The following is a 12,694-nucleotide window of genomic DNA, read 5'->3' as shown; positions in this document are numbered from 1 at the left end:
CAGCGCTGACATATGTCACAATGGGGGACGTATAGGATGAAACGTCTGCAATGATTTCTGGCCAATAATAGGATGATGACAACAAGCCCAGTTTTCCTTCTTCCGACGTGTCCCAACTGACAGTGTGCTTTCTGCAGAAGGCCCAATTCAAGCTTGAGAGGAACGTACACCTTGCGAATTTCTTTAGGTGTCACGATAGTGACCCCGTTTTCCGTTGTGTACTTGCAGCAAGGTCGGTTTTCCTGGTAAGTTTGAAGTTCTAATAACGAAAGGAGTTGAACCATAGGGCTCCGCGAAAATGCGTCTACCTCGATGTTTTCGCTGCCTTTTTGATGTCGAACGTCAACGTCATACATAGACAGCTTCAGATACCATTGAAAAAGCCGGCAGGGGGAGGGGGGTATGTTTCTGAGCCACTGTAAAGCAGCATGATCGGTAACAACAGTGAATGGTCGTCCATGGAGATAGAAGCTTCCCTTGTCAACAGCGTCAATTATAGCGAAGCATCCGAGCTTTATAATGGCATATTTTATTCGTGCGTGAGTAGCTTGCGCGAGTGATATGCAACGGGGTGTTCTTTACCATCATGATTTCGTTGCTTCTGAACAGTACCTATGTCTACGTTAGATGCGTCGCAGTAAAGAATGCATGGTTTCCCGCAAGAAAAAATTCGTAAAATGGATTCTCTGTTTAGAGAGTATTTCATGTTCACAAAAGCTTGTTCACGTGAGGAATCCCATTCCTATGGTGTGTCCCTCTTCAACAGCTTTGTAAGTGGGAAAACTATGTCACTGAAGTGCGATATAAACTGGCAGAAAACGTTGGTGGTGCCTAAAAAACGCTGAAGCTCTTTCGGGGATTTCGGTCTTAGAAATCGCAATACAGTTTCTATGTTTTTTCGTATGGGCAATGCTGTACCGCACGGTACTCTGTGACCCAGATCTTAGGCAAAATGGCACTTCTTCAGTTTAAGCTTTATATTCTCCATGTTTAGGGCATGCAATACAGTTTGGGGGTGCTGTAGGTGCTCAATAAAAGTGGTGGAGAAGACTACGATATCATCAAAATAATTAACGACATTCTTCAAGTTATGTTTTCTGATAACTGATTTCACAGCTCTTTCGAACGTAACAGGAGCATTTCTCAAACCGAAAGGCATAACAAGCCACTCATAATGACTATTCGGCGTGACGAAAGCTGTTTTTGGGATGTCCTCTGGGTTCATTTTGACTTGCCAGTAGCCTGATGTGACATTTGATGTCGAAAAATATTTCAATTTTCCCTATGTTACACTTAAGCATATTAGAAATATCAAGATATTCAGTTTAGCTATGTTAGAAAACTTGGCAAAAGCTTCTATACAGTGCTCTGGTGCAACCCCATCACCGGTATTTGTCGCATCATAAAATTTCAGGCACGTCACGTTACAGGCTATTTTTGACTACTGACGATGTGTGAAGGCCTTCTGCGCACTGCTTGGTTGTAATATCAAAACCGATATATGTCGCATCAAGAAGTTTCAAATTCATTTTGTATATTTTAAGCATAAAGGAACTAGCAAAAAAGTGCAAAAGCCTTCAACACAGAACTGATCTGCAATCACAATCTAACTTAGAGCCATTTTGTGTGCTATCCAACGGATGCAACAAAAGTTTTTTTTCTGCTAAAGTTATCGAACACTGGAATTATTTACCAGGTGTGGTTCATGAAAATAGTGTGTCTTGACTTTTTGGAGGCACTTCTATGATATTAATGTTCTATATCTCTCTTTTTCACCGAGCTGCATTCAGGGGGTAGTGATATTTGTTTTCATTGGTGCACCTATTGTGATATTACTGTTTAAACTTTCATTCTGTACCTATAGGGACCACTCCTGCAGTAGCCCCACATTAGGCTGCAGTATCTATTATTAAATATATACGTCATTCCAAAGCCTTCTACTTTGAGTATATTGGAGTCTTATGACCTAAATATGTCTCATCATCTAAGTGTCGGGTGCAGTTTCTTGCATTGGAGACTATTTCAGCTGCAGACAACGTACAAAAGCCTTTCATAGAGGGTTCAGTTGCAATCTTATGAACGATAACTGTGACTTCTTGAAGCGCTTTAGTAAACATTTTGACCACAGACAACGTCCCGAAGTCTTCCATACAAGAGTAAGTTGCAGACTTATGAGCAATGTCTCTCACATCACGAAGTGTCAGGCAGATTTGGTTACGGTAGAGCGTATATCAACTACAGACAATGCCCACAACCATTCTACGCAGTGCTTGGTTCCTGTCTTATGACCAATATATGTTGCATCATCAAGAGCGAAGTGGGCTTTTTGTTGCATTAAAGAATATTTATAACACACACACACACACACACTTCATCAGAAGGCCTTCTAAACATGGCTCAATTGCAATCTTATGACATAAATCTGTCCCATCGTGAAGTATCGGGTTTGGTTTGTTGCATTGGAGAACATTTCGGCACCAGAAAACGTTCAAAAGCTTTCCATACAAGTTTCAGCTGCAATCTTATGACCAATAGCTGTGAGTTCGTGAAGTGTTGGGTGCAGCATGTCACTTTAGAGAATATTTTGACTACAAGCAACGTCCAGAATGCTCCATACAGGATTCAGATCCCATGTTAAGAGCAGTATCTGTCAATTGATGTAGTGCCAGGCAGAGTTAGTTGCGTTAGAGCGTATTTAGACTACGGTAAATTCAGAAAGGCATTGTGTATACGCAGTGCTGGGTTTCTAACTTATGACCAGTACCTGTCGTATCATTAAGAGCCAGGTGTGCTTTGTAGCATTAGAGGATATTTCTAACACACATCATCAGAATGGAGCCCTATAAGCAGGGCTCAATTGCAATCTTACGACCTAAATCTGTCACATCATGAAGTGTCTGGTTTGAATTGCTGCATTAGAGAACAATTCGGCTGCGGACCAATATGAAAAGCCTTCCATACGGGGTTCAGTCGCAATGTTATGATCGATATCTGTGACTTCATGAAGTGTTGGGTGTGGTCTGTCGCCTATAAGAGAATACTTTGACTACAGACAACGTCCAGAATGCTTCATGCAGGGTTGAGATGCAGCCTTATGACCAATATCTGTCACATCATGAAGTGTCAGGCACAGTTAGTTGCGTTAGAGCATATTTAGACTGCGAAAAATGCCCAAAAGCATCCTACGCAGTTCTTGGTTCCTATCTTTCGAGCAATATCTGCTGTATCGTAGAGAGCCAGGTGTGCTTTGTTGCATTAGAGGATATTTCTACCGCAGACATCATCCGAAAGCTTTCTACACAGGATTCACATAAAAAACAGCGCCAATAACGAGAGACTAGAAAAAGAAGGAGACAGACAGCGGCACTGAACTTACAACAAGATTTATTTGCCAGAACCGCACAATATATACTTGGTCAGTATCTAACAAAAAAAGAAAATACAAAACAAACAAAACAGAATCCACCTAACAACCACATAGTCATCTTCACAACGCACCATGAGCAGCACGTGTGCTACCGTGCCGAAGGAAATCTATTTCTTTTAATGATAGCGCAATCGAAGGCCTGCTGACACATGCACTGCCCAGCCTTTCTATTTCTGAAGCCTCATAAATTTCACGTATCAACTGGTCCCGATGCCGCCTAATGACGGTACAAAGCTGAAAATCAGGGACACAGCCGCAGTCTCGGCAATGAATGCCGAGATGGCCCGAAACTGTAGAGGAGACGTTGTGAGCGTGCTCTTTCAGCCGCCCATTTAAACACCTGCCTGTTTGGCCGATGTACCACTTGCCGCAAGACAGGGGTAGTGAGTACACCACTCCTTCAATGCATGGAACGTACCTCTTTCGATGCTTGACTTTGCAGCCTCGCTCGCCCCTCGAACCAGGATTCACGGCTCTGCACAACCTAGCCAGTTTTTCTGGGGCAGAAAAAACCAGGTCTACGTCGCACCTGCTGGCTACTTTTTTGAGATTGTGGGTGACGCCGTGGATATAGGGAATAACGACGAAGTTTCGTTTCCCACGTCCCTTATCCTTTGTACGGTTCTGAGCATTATTTTCTGGGCTCGTTCTGATTTCTCTGAGTAGACACTCAGCAACGGCGGTCAAAACGTACATCGGGAAACCAGCTTCTGTAAGCCGTTTAGTTTGCTTATTAAAGCTGGACAGAATTGTGTGATAGCAGGACTTTCGCAAAGCGTTTGTGTAGCAAGTCTTAGCAATAGCGCGCTTCACCACTTTCGAATGTGCTGAACCAAAAGGGAGGATTGGCTTGTTGGCGCGTGGCTCATAGGCCCAACACACGTGGGAAGGACTCAACGTTAACATTAAATCTAGGAACCTGATGGCTCCTCTGTCCGGAACTTCAAGTGTTATAACAAGCGGAGAAAGACACTTACTGAAAATTTCTAAAATACTAGTCAAAGGCGGACCATCCGAGGATGTTCCAGCTTGAAACAACACAAGGAAATCGTCAACATAGCGGAATACTCTCTTAACAGATGCGGCCGACAACATACGGCCGCCACCCCCTGCCAACTCTGGTGCGTCAACTGCAGAGGAGGACATCCTGCTGACACTTACCCCTGTCCTAGCTGGCAGGAGGAGCGGAGAGTGACCACGTTGCGGGCCACAGCACCAACGCCGCCCCGGAGACGGGCGGTCAAGGCGGCAGTACGCGAAGACGTTCGCTCCTACACTGCGGCGGTCAGGGCCAACCTTCCCGAAAGCCTTAGCGAGGATTCTAAGGATTCCGGCCTGCAGCGTTCCAATACTTTGCTGCGCCAATCCACCCAATCGCCGGTGAGCTCGTCCAAGACGAGCCCATCTTCTGCCCCCCACGCTTTGCCTGCCAAGGTCCCCGCAGGGCTCCCTTATCGTCTCCCTGTTCGCTGCACCGCGTGCGGAGGGCGTCTCGCTACCTCCGGAACACCCGATGCGTACTGTCTGCCTCACAGCGTTCAGCAGGCAGCCGAGACTCATTTTGCGGGGGCAGACGTTATTCCCTACCACTTAAACACCCATTACAGGACTATGGCTCACATCTTTCCTTCCCCTTGTCGTGACGTTATGACGTCTCCTCCTGCTACCCTAGCTCGTTTTTGTTATCTATTCATCTTCCCCTTCCCTTACAAGGTACTGCTTTGTGTCGCCGAAGAGGCAGACAGAAATTAGGTGCCTTATCCCCTCTTTTCAAGAATCATTCAAACAATCTGTGTGCATCGAGTATGAGTGACGAAGACAGCGGAGCGCAGGGCTCGAAAAGCGGCTGCAGCACGCGCTGCAATGAAAGCCCGCGAAACCGAAGCTCCACAGCGCCGGCAGGACAATCCTGAGCTGAGAGTCGATGAAGCAGCGGTGAATCCGTGCAAAGTGGCTGTCAAGTTTCAACATGACGATCGACTGGGCCACATTTGCGGAGGCTTCACGATTTACCGATGTACCTCCGGACCTTCCCCGACTCATCATCATTCACTGCGTGGATATGCCGTGATTATTCTTCCTCCAATAAACTGAAGCTAGACAAGGCCTGTCTAATTGAGTCAGATAGCACTCCCATCTCCTTAGGATGAATGTGAACAAACGCGAAGAACGCGGGCGGTGGTCATTACCGATTTATAGGGCAGAGCGGTCAATGTAGACCTCATATGGCTTGCATGGTCATCGAGACGAACTCACTTGAAATAGAACTGATTTACCCTTCTCCCAAGAGTAACCAAGGTAAAGGAAAATTCACCTGCGTAATATGTTCGCAATTCACACATAGAAAATGATAGTGTAGGTAATTCGCATCGCAATATAAATGTTTACTACTTTGTTCAAAGCATAATTGTTGGAGAGCACACATTGACTTCCATGCGTGCTCAATTTTAACATGAAAGTATTTTATACCAGGGTCCACCACTGCTCCGCTGACGTACTTCCGTCATGTATATGACATTGTAAAATATATACTAACAGATTGCAAAAACTAAAGAATCGAGTAGGAATGGTTCTGTCGCGGTGCGTCGAACCAGCAACCTTTCGTTGTGCAGCGCAAGGCCACTGATCACTAGGCCACGGGGCATGGGTTTTCAAAACTGCTACAGCAAGCCAATTAGATATGCATTATACCAATTGGCGGTTCTAGGAACTCCGCAACTTCAGCGCGTTTTCGTCATCAGTAATGAGATGGCGTGAAGGGCTCGCGTTGGGTACGCAGGCTTTAGCCTTGGGCATGCACACTACTTTCGAGTTACGATGCGTGCCGCCTCCACGAAGCGTGGTGGTCTCTCCTACACACGCGCTAATCAGACTCGTGATCGATGAGAGCAGAAAGGTCAGCTCACATGCTGCCGTGGCCGCGTTTCGGAAAGGAGCAAGCTGCTCACACACAAATAAGTAAGAATCGTGCAATCGCTCGCAATTGTCCTGTGTATGCTTGTGCGTTCGTTTGATGCGTCTATCTGTTTGAACAGTGTGCTTCAGGTGTCGAGCTGTAAAAGTCGTAAGTGTGTTTTCGTCCTGTGTATGCTCATTTTGTACATGCTTTCTGCTTAAGCTGTGCGCTGCAAGTTTCGTGCTGTTTGCCACGTTAGTCTAGTGAGTTCGCAATTTGTTGCTTTGGCATTCATTCCGCCACGCTTGTGACGAAACAATGCTCAAAAATGCTCAACAACATCTGTCAAGGGGCGTTTCACTTTCGTGTTCAACTGATTCTTAGAAAGGGGGATCAGCCACATTTTTTCATCAGTCAGTTTATCAAGGCTTACGATTGCAAGTACCATTTTATGCTCGGCTGTGAAACACAGGGGCATCCTCTGTGCATCTCAGTTTGAATAGCAAATAGGGTGTCATAAAGCAGACATAAAGACTCCAAATGCCAAAAATTTTCTTAGCTTCATAGTTATCTTGACTTTATTGCATTTCAACCAAGTTTATTCCAAAAATATATTCCATGCAGGCTAAAAAAGCTGAAGTCACAGCTTCGGCCCTGCATATTTTGGAGGAAGGGCACGATTTTATTGATTGTTTGATATGTGGGGTTTAACGTCCCAAAACCACTATTTGATTATGAGAGACGCCGTAGTGGAGGGCTCCGAAAATTTCGACTACCTTGGGTTCTTTAACATGCACCCAAATCTGAGCACACGAGCCTACAACATTTCCGCCTCCATCGGAAATGCAGCCGCCACTGCCGGGATTCGAACCCTTGACCTGCGGGTCAGCAGCCGAGTACCTTAGCCACTAGACCACCGCGGCGGGGGAGGAAGGGCATGCGTGTTAACAACACCCAAAAGCGGCTTATGACGGCACCCAGGGAGCCTTCATTGACAAGGTGTATACTGTGAAACGGGCTAAAAGAAAAAAAAATATGGTAAAATTCATAAGATATCTCGATTCGCGCTTCATGAAAGCATAAATTCACATGAACTCAAAGAGCCACGCACCACATCGCGTTTAAAAACGAGGGGGCTCATTTCTTGCCCTGCCGCGGTGGTTTAGTGGATAAGGTACTCGGCTGCTGACCCGCAGGTCGCGGGATCAAATCCCGGCGGCGACGGCTGCATTTGCGATGGAGGTGGAAATGTTGTAGGCCTATGTGCTCAGATTTGGTTGCACGTTATGGAACCCCAGGTGGTCAAATTTTTTTAGCCCTCCACTACGGCGTATCTCATAATAATAGCGTGGTTTTAGGACGTAAAACACCATAAATAATATATCAATGATTAAAGACGAGGTGGTTATTTCCTCCTCTTCTTCATACACATGATGCAACCTCCTCTCCCCTTAGTTCTTGAATGCACATGAACAATATCAGCACTAAGTGCTAGATTCGATCAGGATTTCGCACTTCTCCGCTGCACGTTGTTATCGCCGCTTGGGCAGTTGTAAACACAAAAAATAAAGATTGATGAGTTGATTGTGCACAATATTCATGCGATACAAGAAAAAATGGATAGGTGGCGGCATGGCAAAGTATTTCAGAAGACAAATCACATGTGATATTTCGCATATATAAATGAATCAAGAGCATTTACGCTGTAGACGTCACCGGCACTATACTGTCTACGTCGCAGTAGTGCGCCAAGAAGGACGAGAAATTTTATTAAAGAATAGTGTGCTTTTTGTATTTTGAGAGCCTGGTGAGAGGCCCATTAAGACCAAGCGTCAACTATACATCAGCGTATGTCTTCTTCGTTGTCCTGCTGAAATATTGTGATCACTGGCGGTGTGTCTTTTCCTATTTATTGCATTGTGTCATGCGTCATCTCTGCTCAATGCCCGAAACAAACGGAAAGAAGCTTTTTCTAAAGTATGTGTGGCTTCTTTTTCCTATAAAAGAGAGAATGGAAAACCCAGCGTTAACTAGCCGATAATTCCAATTTTATTGCAATGTTCCATAACGTGCATTAATTGGAGTACGGGACAAGGAATTGTTATGATCTACAAGCTATGACGCGGATATATTTTTAGGTAAAGAATTCACTCCCGCCCATCTCGTTGAGTTGTACTGTCCCTATTAAGACTAAAATTTTGTTCTACATTTGGGAAAATTAAAATATGTGCACGCAGTGCCCTTGAAAATGTGATGGTAGACGAAGTTTGACTGACGCCCCGCCGCGGTGGTCTAGTGGCTAAGGTACTCGGCTGCTGACCCGCAGGGCGCGGGTTCGAATCCCGGCTGCGGCGGCTGCATTTCCGATGGAGGCGGAAATGTTGTAGGCCCGTGTGCTCAGATTTGGGTGCACGTTAAAGAACCCCAGGTGGTCTAAATTTCCGGAGCCCTCCACTACGGCGTCTCTCATAATCATATAGTGGTTTCGGGACGTTAAACCCCACATATCAATCAAGTTTGACTGACGGCTCTTGTTATTCTACCTTTTCTTCTTCTTTTTTGTCTGGTGGAGGAATCGATATTGAATAGGAAAAAAAAAGTCTCACTGAATTATTACATCGATTCTTGGCTGATCCCCCTTAATGGGTACGAGCCATGATTGTGGATTCAACATCATCCGGTCCCAGCAAAGAGGATCAGGCGAGCAAAATCCCCATTGACGAAAAACTGTGTCTTCAATCGCATTGAGCAATGCATCGCAAACACACGTCGACTACAAACACTCACACCGCGGTGGACAACGCTGGCCGAAGAAACCTAGGAGACCTGCGGAACCTCCAAACTGTTTTGAAGCTTCAACGAAGATCCGATGCAGCATCTGACGCTGATACCGAATCAGTAAGTGATGACTCTATGGAAGTCATGAATCTAACTAATGTGTCGGAAGGAAACATATGCGACAATATGATTGTTGAAGAGCTGGGAGAATTTCAAAGAGAAAGCAGAAGCCCGACGCCCTCTCCACCGAGGCCTCAGAGTTCCATCGCTGTGACCTCATACGTTGACAACTTTGACGAATCAATGAAGGAGGAGAAAATCTCGCTTGAAGTGGCACCCGTACCACTGGACGAAAGCGAACCAGAGGCCGTTGAATCGGACGGCGAACCCTCTTTTCAGCGAACGTGAAGACGATACGCTGAAAGCCGCACCTGGTGCATGCTCGTCTTGAGTACAAGTCAGCGCAGGAAGGACTGTGGTTTAAATCAGCCACAGGGTCTCCAAGATACTTTTCGCAGTTTCGGAAGTGAATGATTCTACGTGGTGTACTTTATTTGTTAGTTATGTCACGCGTAATTGTGAAGCGAGTGCGTTTTCTAGCATGTAGGCAGCAGGTTGCAGCACTTCTTTTCTTGTGAGAAGAATAAATAGATTAGTACTCAATCATTTGGTTTCGTTAGTTAAATTATTTACACCATATCGAGATTGTGACACTATTAAGAGTGTGCATGCTGCTGGGGCGTGTGAGATAAATTGTTTGTGTGGGAGGGGGCACCTTTTTGATTAGAACTGGTGGGCTGGGCAGGCAGATTAGGTTGTGTGCAATTTTGTGTCCTATATGTCATGCAGAAAAAAAGTTCGGATCAGGGGGCGGGGGCGGGGGGGGGGGGGGGAAGGGGGCTGAGACCCGGCTTGACTTTCTGGCTACGCGACTTGCAGAGTGTACACCTCGAGCTTCTGATAATATCGCGAGTACCTTGTAGTATCTGCCTTCAATTTCAGAACACCTGCTCGTAAAGTTTATTGTTTGAAAATTTCTAATGGTAGTACCAATTCATATGCAATACACGCGACAAAAGGACACCTGAAATTCTCTTAATAGGAGATTATGTATTGCAGAACGCGATGCGGCAGTGAATGATCATGTTTTGAACGGGCGAAGCAAACTCGATAAACTTACTGGATGAAGTTGCGTTCTAGTCATTGCAATATATCCAAATGCTTATCAGCCAACCACGAATTGAAAAATGTAAGCTTGACTGTAACATTCAGCAATAATATATTGGTATGACAAATATTAGCGCAATGAATGTATTATTGAGCAATCATGCATTTACACCTCCCAAAAACTATATACCTCCCAAAAAACTATAATTTCCAAAACAGTGAAGACACATTCAGCTATTTAGCTCATGAGGTACCGTATTATAGGTGCATAATTTGGAGCACAAGATCGTGCTTCGAAAGAGAGACGTGATGGGAGAGGACTTCACCATGCCATGTTCGCTGCTTTATTGAGAAGCAAACGAGAGGCTGATGATGCATGCGTGCACATGATTGTGAAGTGTAGCGAAGTTTAAACAAGCAAGACACCAGCGCTCGCAAACCTTTGAAACAAGGGACAACGTGTCAGAGGAGAAAGTCACATATCGGCTGTGTTACGGAAATAATATCCTTATAAAAATGAACAAAGCCCACGTACAGTTGGAATTGATGATATACAAAGCACGAATGAGGAAGGTTGATTGATATGTGGGGTTTAACGTCCCAAAACCACCATACGAATATGAGAGACGCCGTAAAGAAGGGCTCTGGAAATTTCGACCACCTGGGCTTTTTTAAGGTGCAACCAAGTATGAGCACACGGGCCTACAACATTTCCGCCTCCATCGGAAATGCAGCCGCCGCAGCCGGGATTCGATCACGAGACCTGCGGGTCAGCAGCCGAGTACCTTCGCCACTAGACCACCGCGGTGGGGCTGAATGAGGAAGGTTGATATTTCACAATAAAATAAGCAAAACGTTACGAAGCGGACGTAAATTTTGCCGCACATTATTTCCATGTGATGGCTATCATGTTTAGACGCGTTATGTATACCTTCGTCGTCTATTTACGTCACGTGATACCAAACTTGGTATATGCATGGAGCTAGCGAAACAGCCGCGAGTACGTTATGAGCGTAGCATTTATATGTTTTACATGACACGCATATCATATGATTATGATGTTTGGGCGCGTCATTTACCTCTGTCGTATATTCACGTCCCGTGTTGCCCAAATTGGTAAATGTGGAGAGAGCGAAACGGTCGTGAGCGTGCTATGAGCGTAGCATATGTATTGTAATGTCTTACATGTACATCACGATTATCATGTTTCGACGAGTTATTTGCCTTCGTCGTCCGTTCACGTCACGCAATACGAAGTTTGGTATATGTGCAGCTAGCGAAAGGGCCGCGAGGACGCGAAGAGCGTAGCATGTACTCATGTTTTCATGAGATGCATATCATGATTATTATGTTTAGACATATGCGAGTGACCTTTGTCGTTCATTGACGTCACGTCATACCAAATTTGGTTATGTGTACCAAGTGAAACGGCCGCGAGCAGCTATGAGCGTATACCATGTAGCCGTGTTTTACATGACAGGCATGTCATGAACATCATGTTTGGACGCGCAATTTACCTTCGTCGTATTTCCACGTCACATGATACCAAACTTGGTATATGTGCTTAGACAGCGAAACGGCAGCGAGCGCATCATGGGCGTGGTAATTGTCATGTTCTTACATGACACGCATATCATATGACTATGATGTTTGCACCAGACATATACCTTCTTCATTCATTGAGGTCACGTAATACCAAATTTTGTTTATGTGAAGCTAGCAAGACGGCCGCGAGCGCATCATGAGCGTGGCATAGCTATGTTTTTACATGACATGCATCTTATGATTATCGTGTTTGCACCAATCCTTCGTCATCCATTCATGTCCAGTAATACCACATTTGCTATATGTGAAGCTAGCGAAAGGATCGCGAATGCTCCATGAGCATAGCGTGTAGTCATGACTTACATGACATGCATGTCATGATTTCCACGTTAGGGTGTCTCACTTATATATGTTTGTCATGCCATCATGTCATACCATACCAGTTTTTCAGTACACCATGTGAACGAATTCACTGCAAGAACAGCGAGACCATGAAATGAAAATCATGACATTAATGACATACATGTCATAGTTTCCATGTTATGACTAGTCACTTATGTTCATCATACAGTCATGTTATGCCACACCAATTTCAGTATTGATACCATAATCGAAACAGCCATGAGAGCAAAAATTGATGGGTGGCTAGATAGATAGATAGATAGATAGATAGCTAGATAGATAGATAGATAGATAGATAGATAGATAGATAGATAGATCATAGATAGACAGACAGACAGACAGACAGACAGATATAGATAGATAGATAGATAGATAGATAGATAGATAGATAGATAGATAGATAGATAGATAGATAGATAGATAGATAGATAGATAGATAGATAGATAGATAGATAGATAGATAGATAGATGATATAGTC

This window comes from Rhipicephalus microplus, chromosome X (genome assembly GCF_043290135.1).
Source record: "Rhipicephalus microplus isolate Deutch F79 chromosome X, USDA_Rmic, whole genome shotgun sequence".
Taxonomy (NCBI): Eukaryota; Metazoa; Arthropoda; class Arachnida; order Ixodida; family Ixodidae; genus Rhipicephalus; species Rhipicephalus microplus.
The sequence above is the reverse complement of the archived record's forward strand: the minus strand, read 5'-3'. Positions refer to the sequence as shown.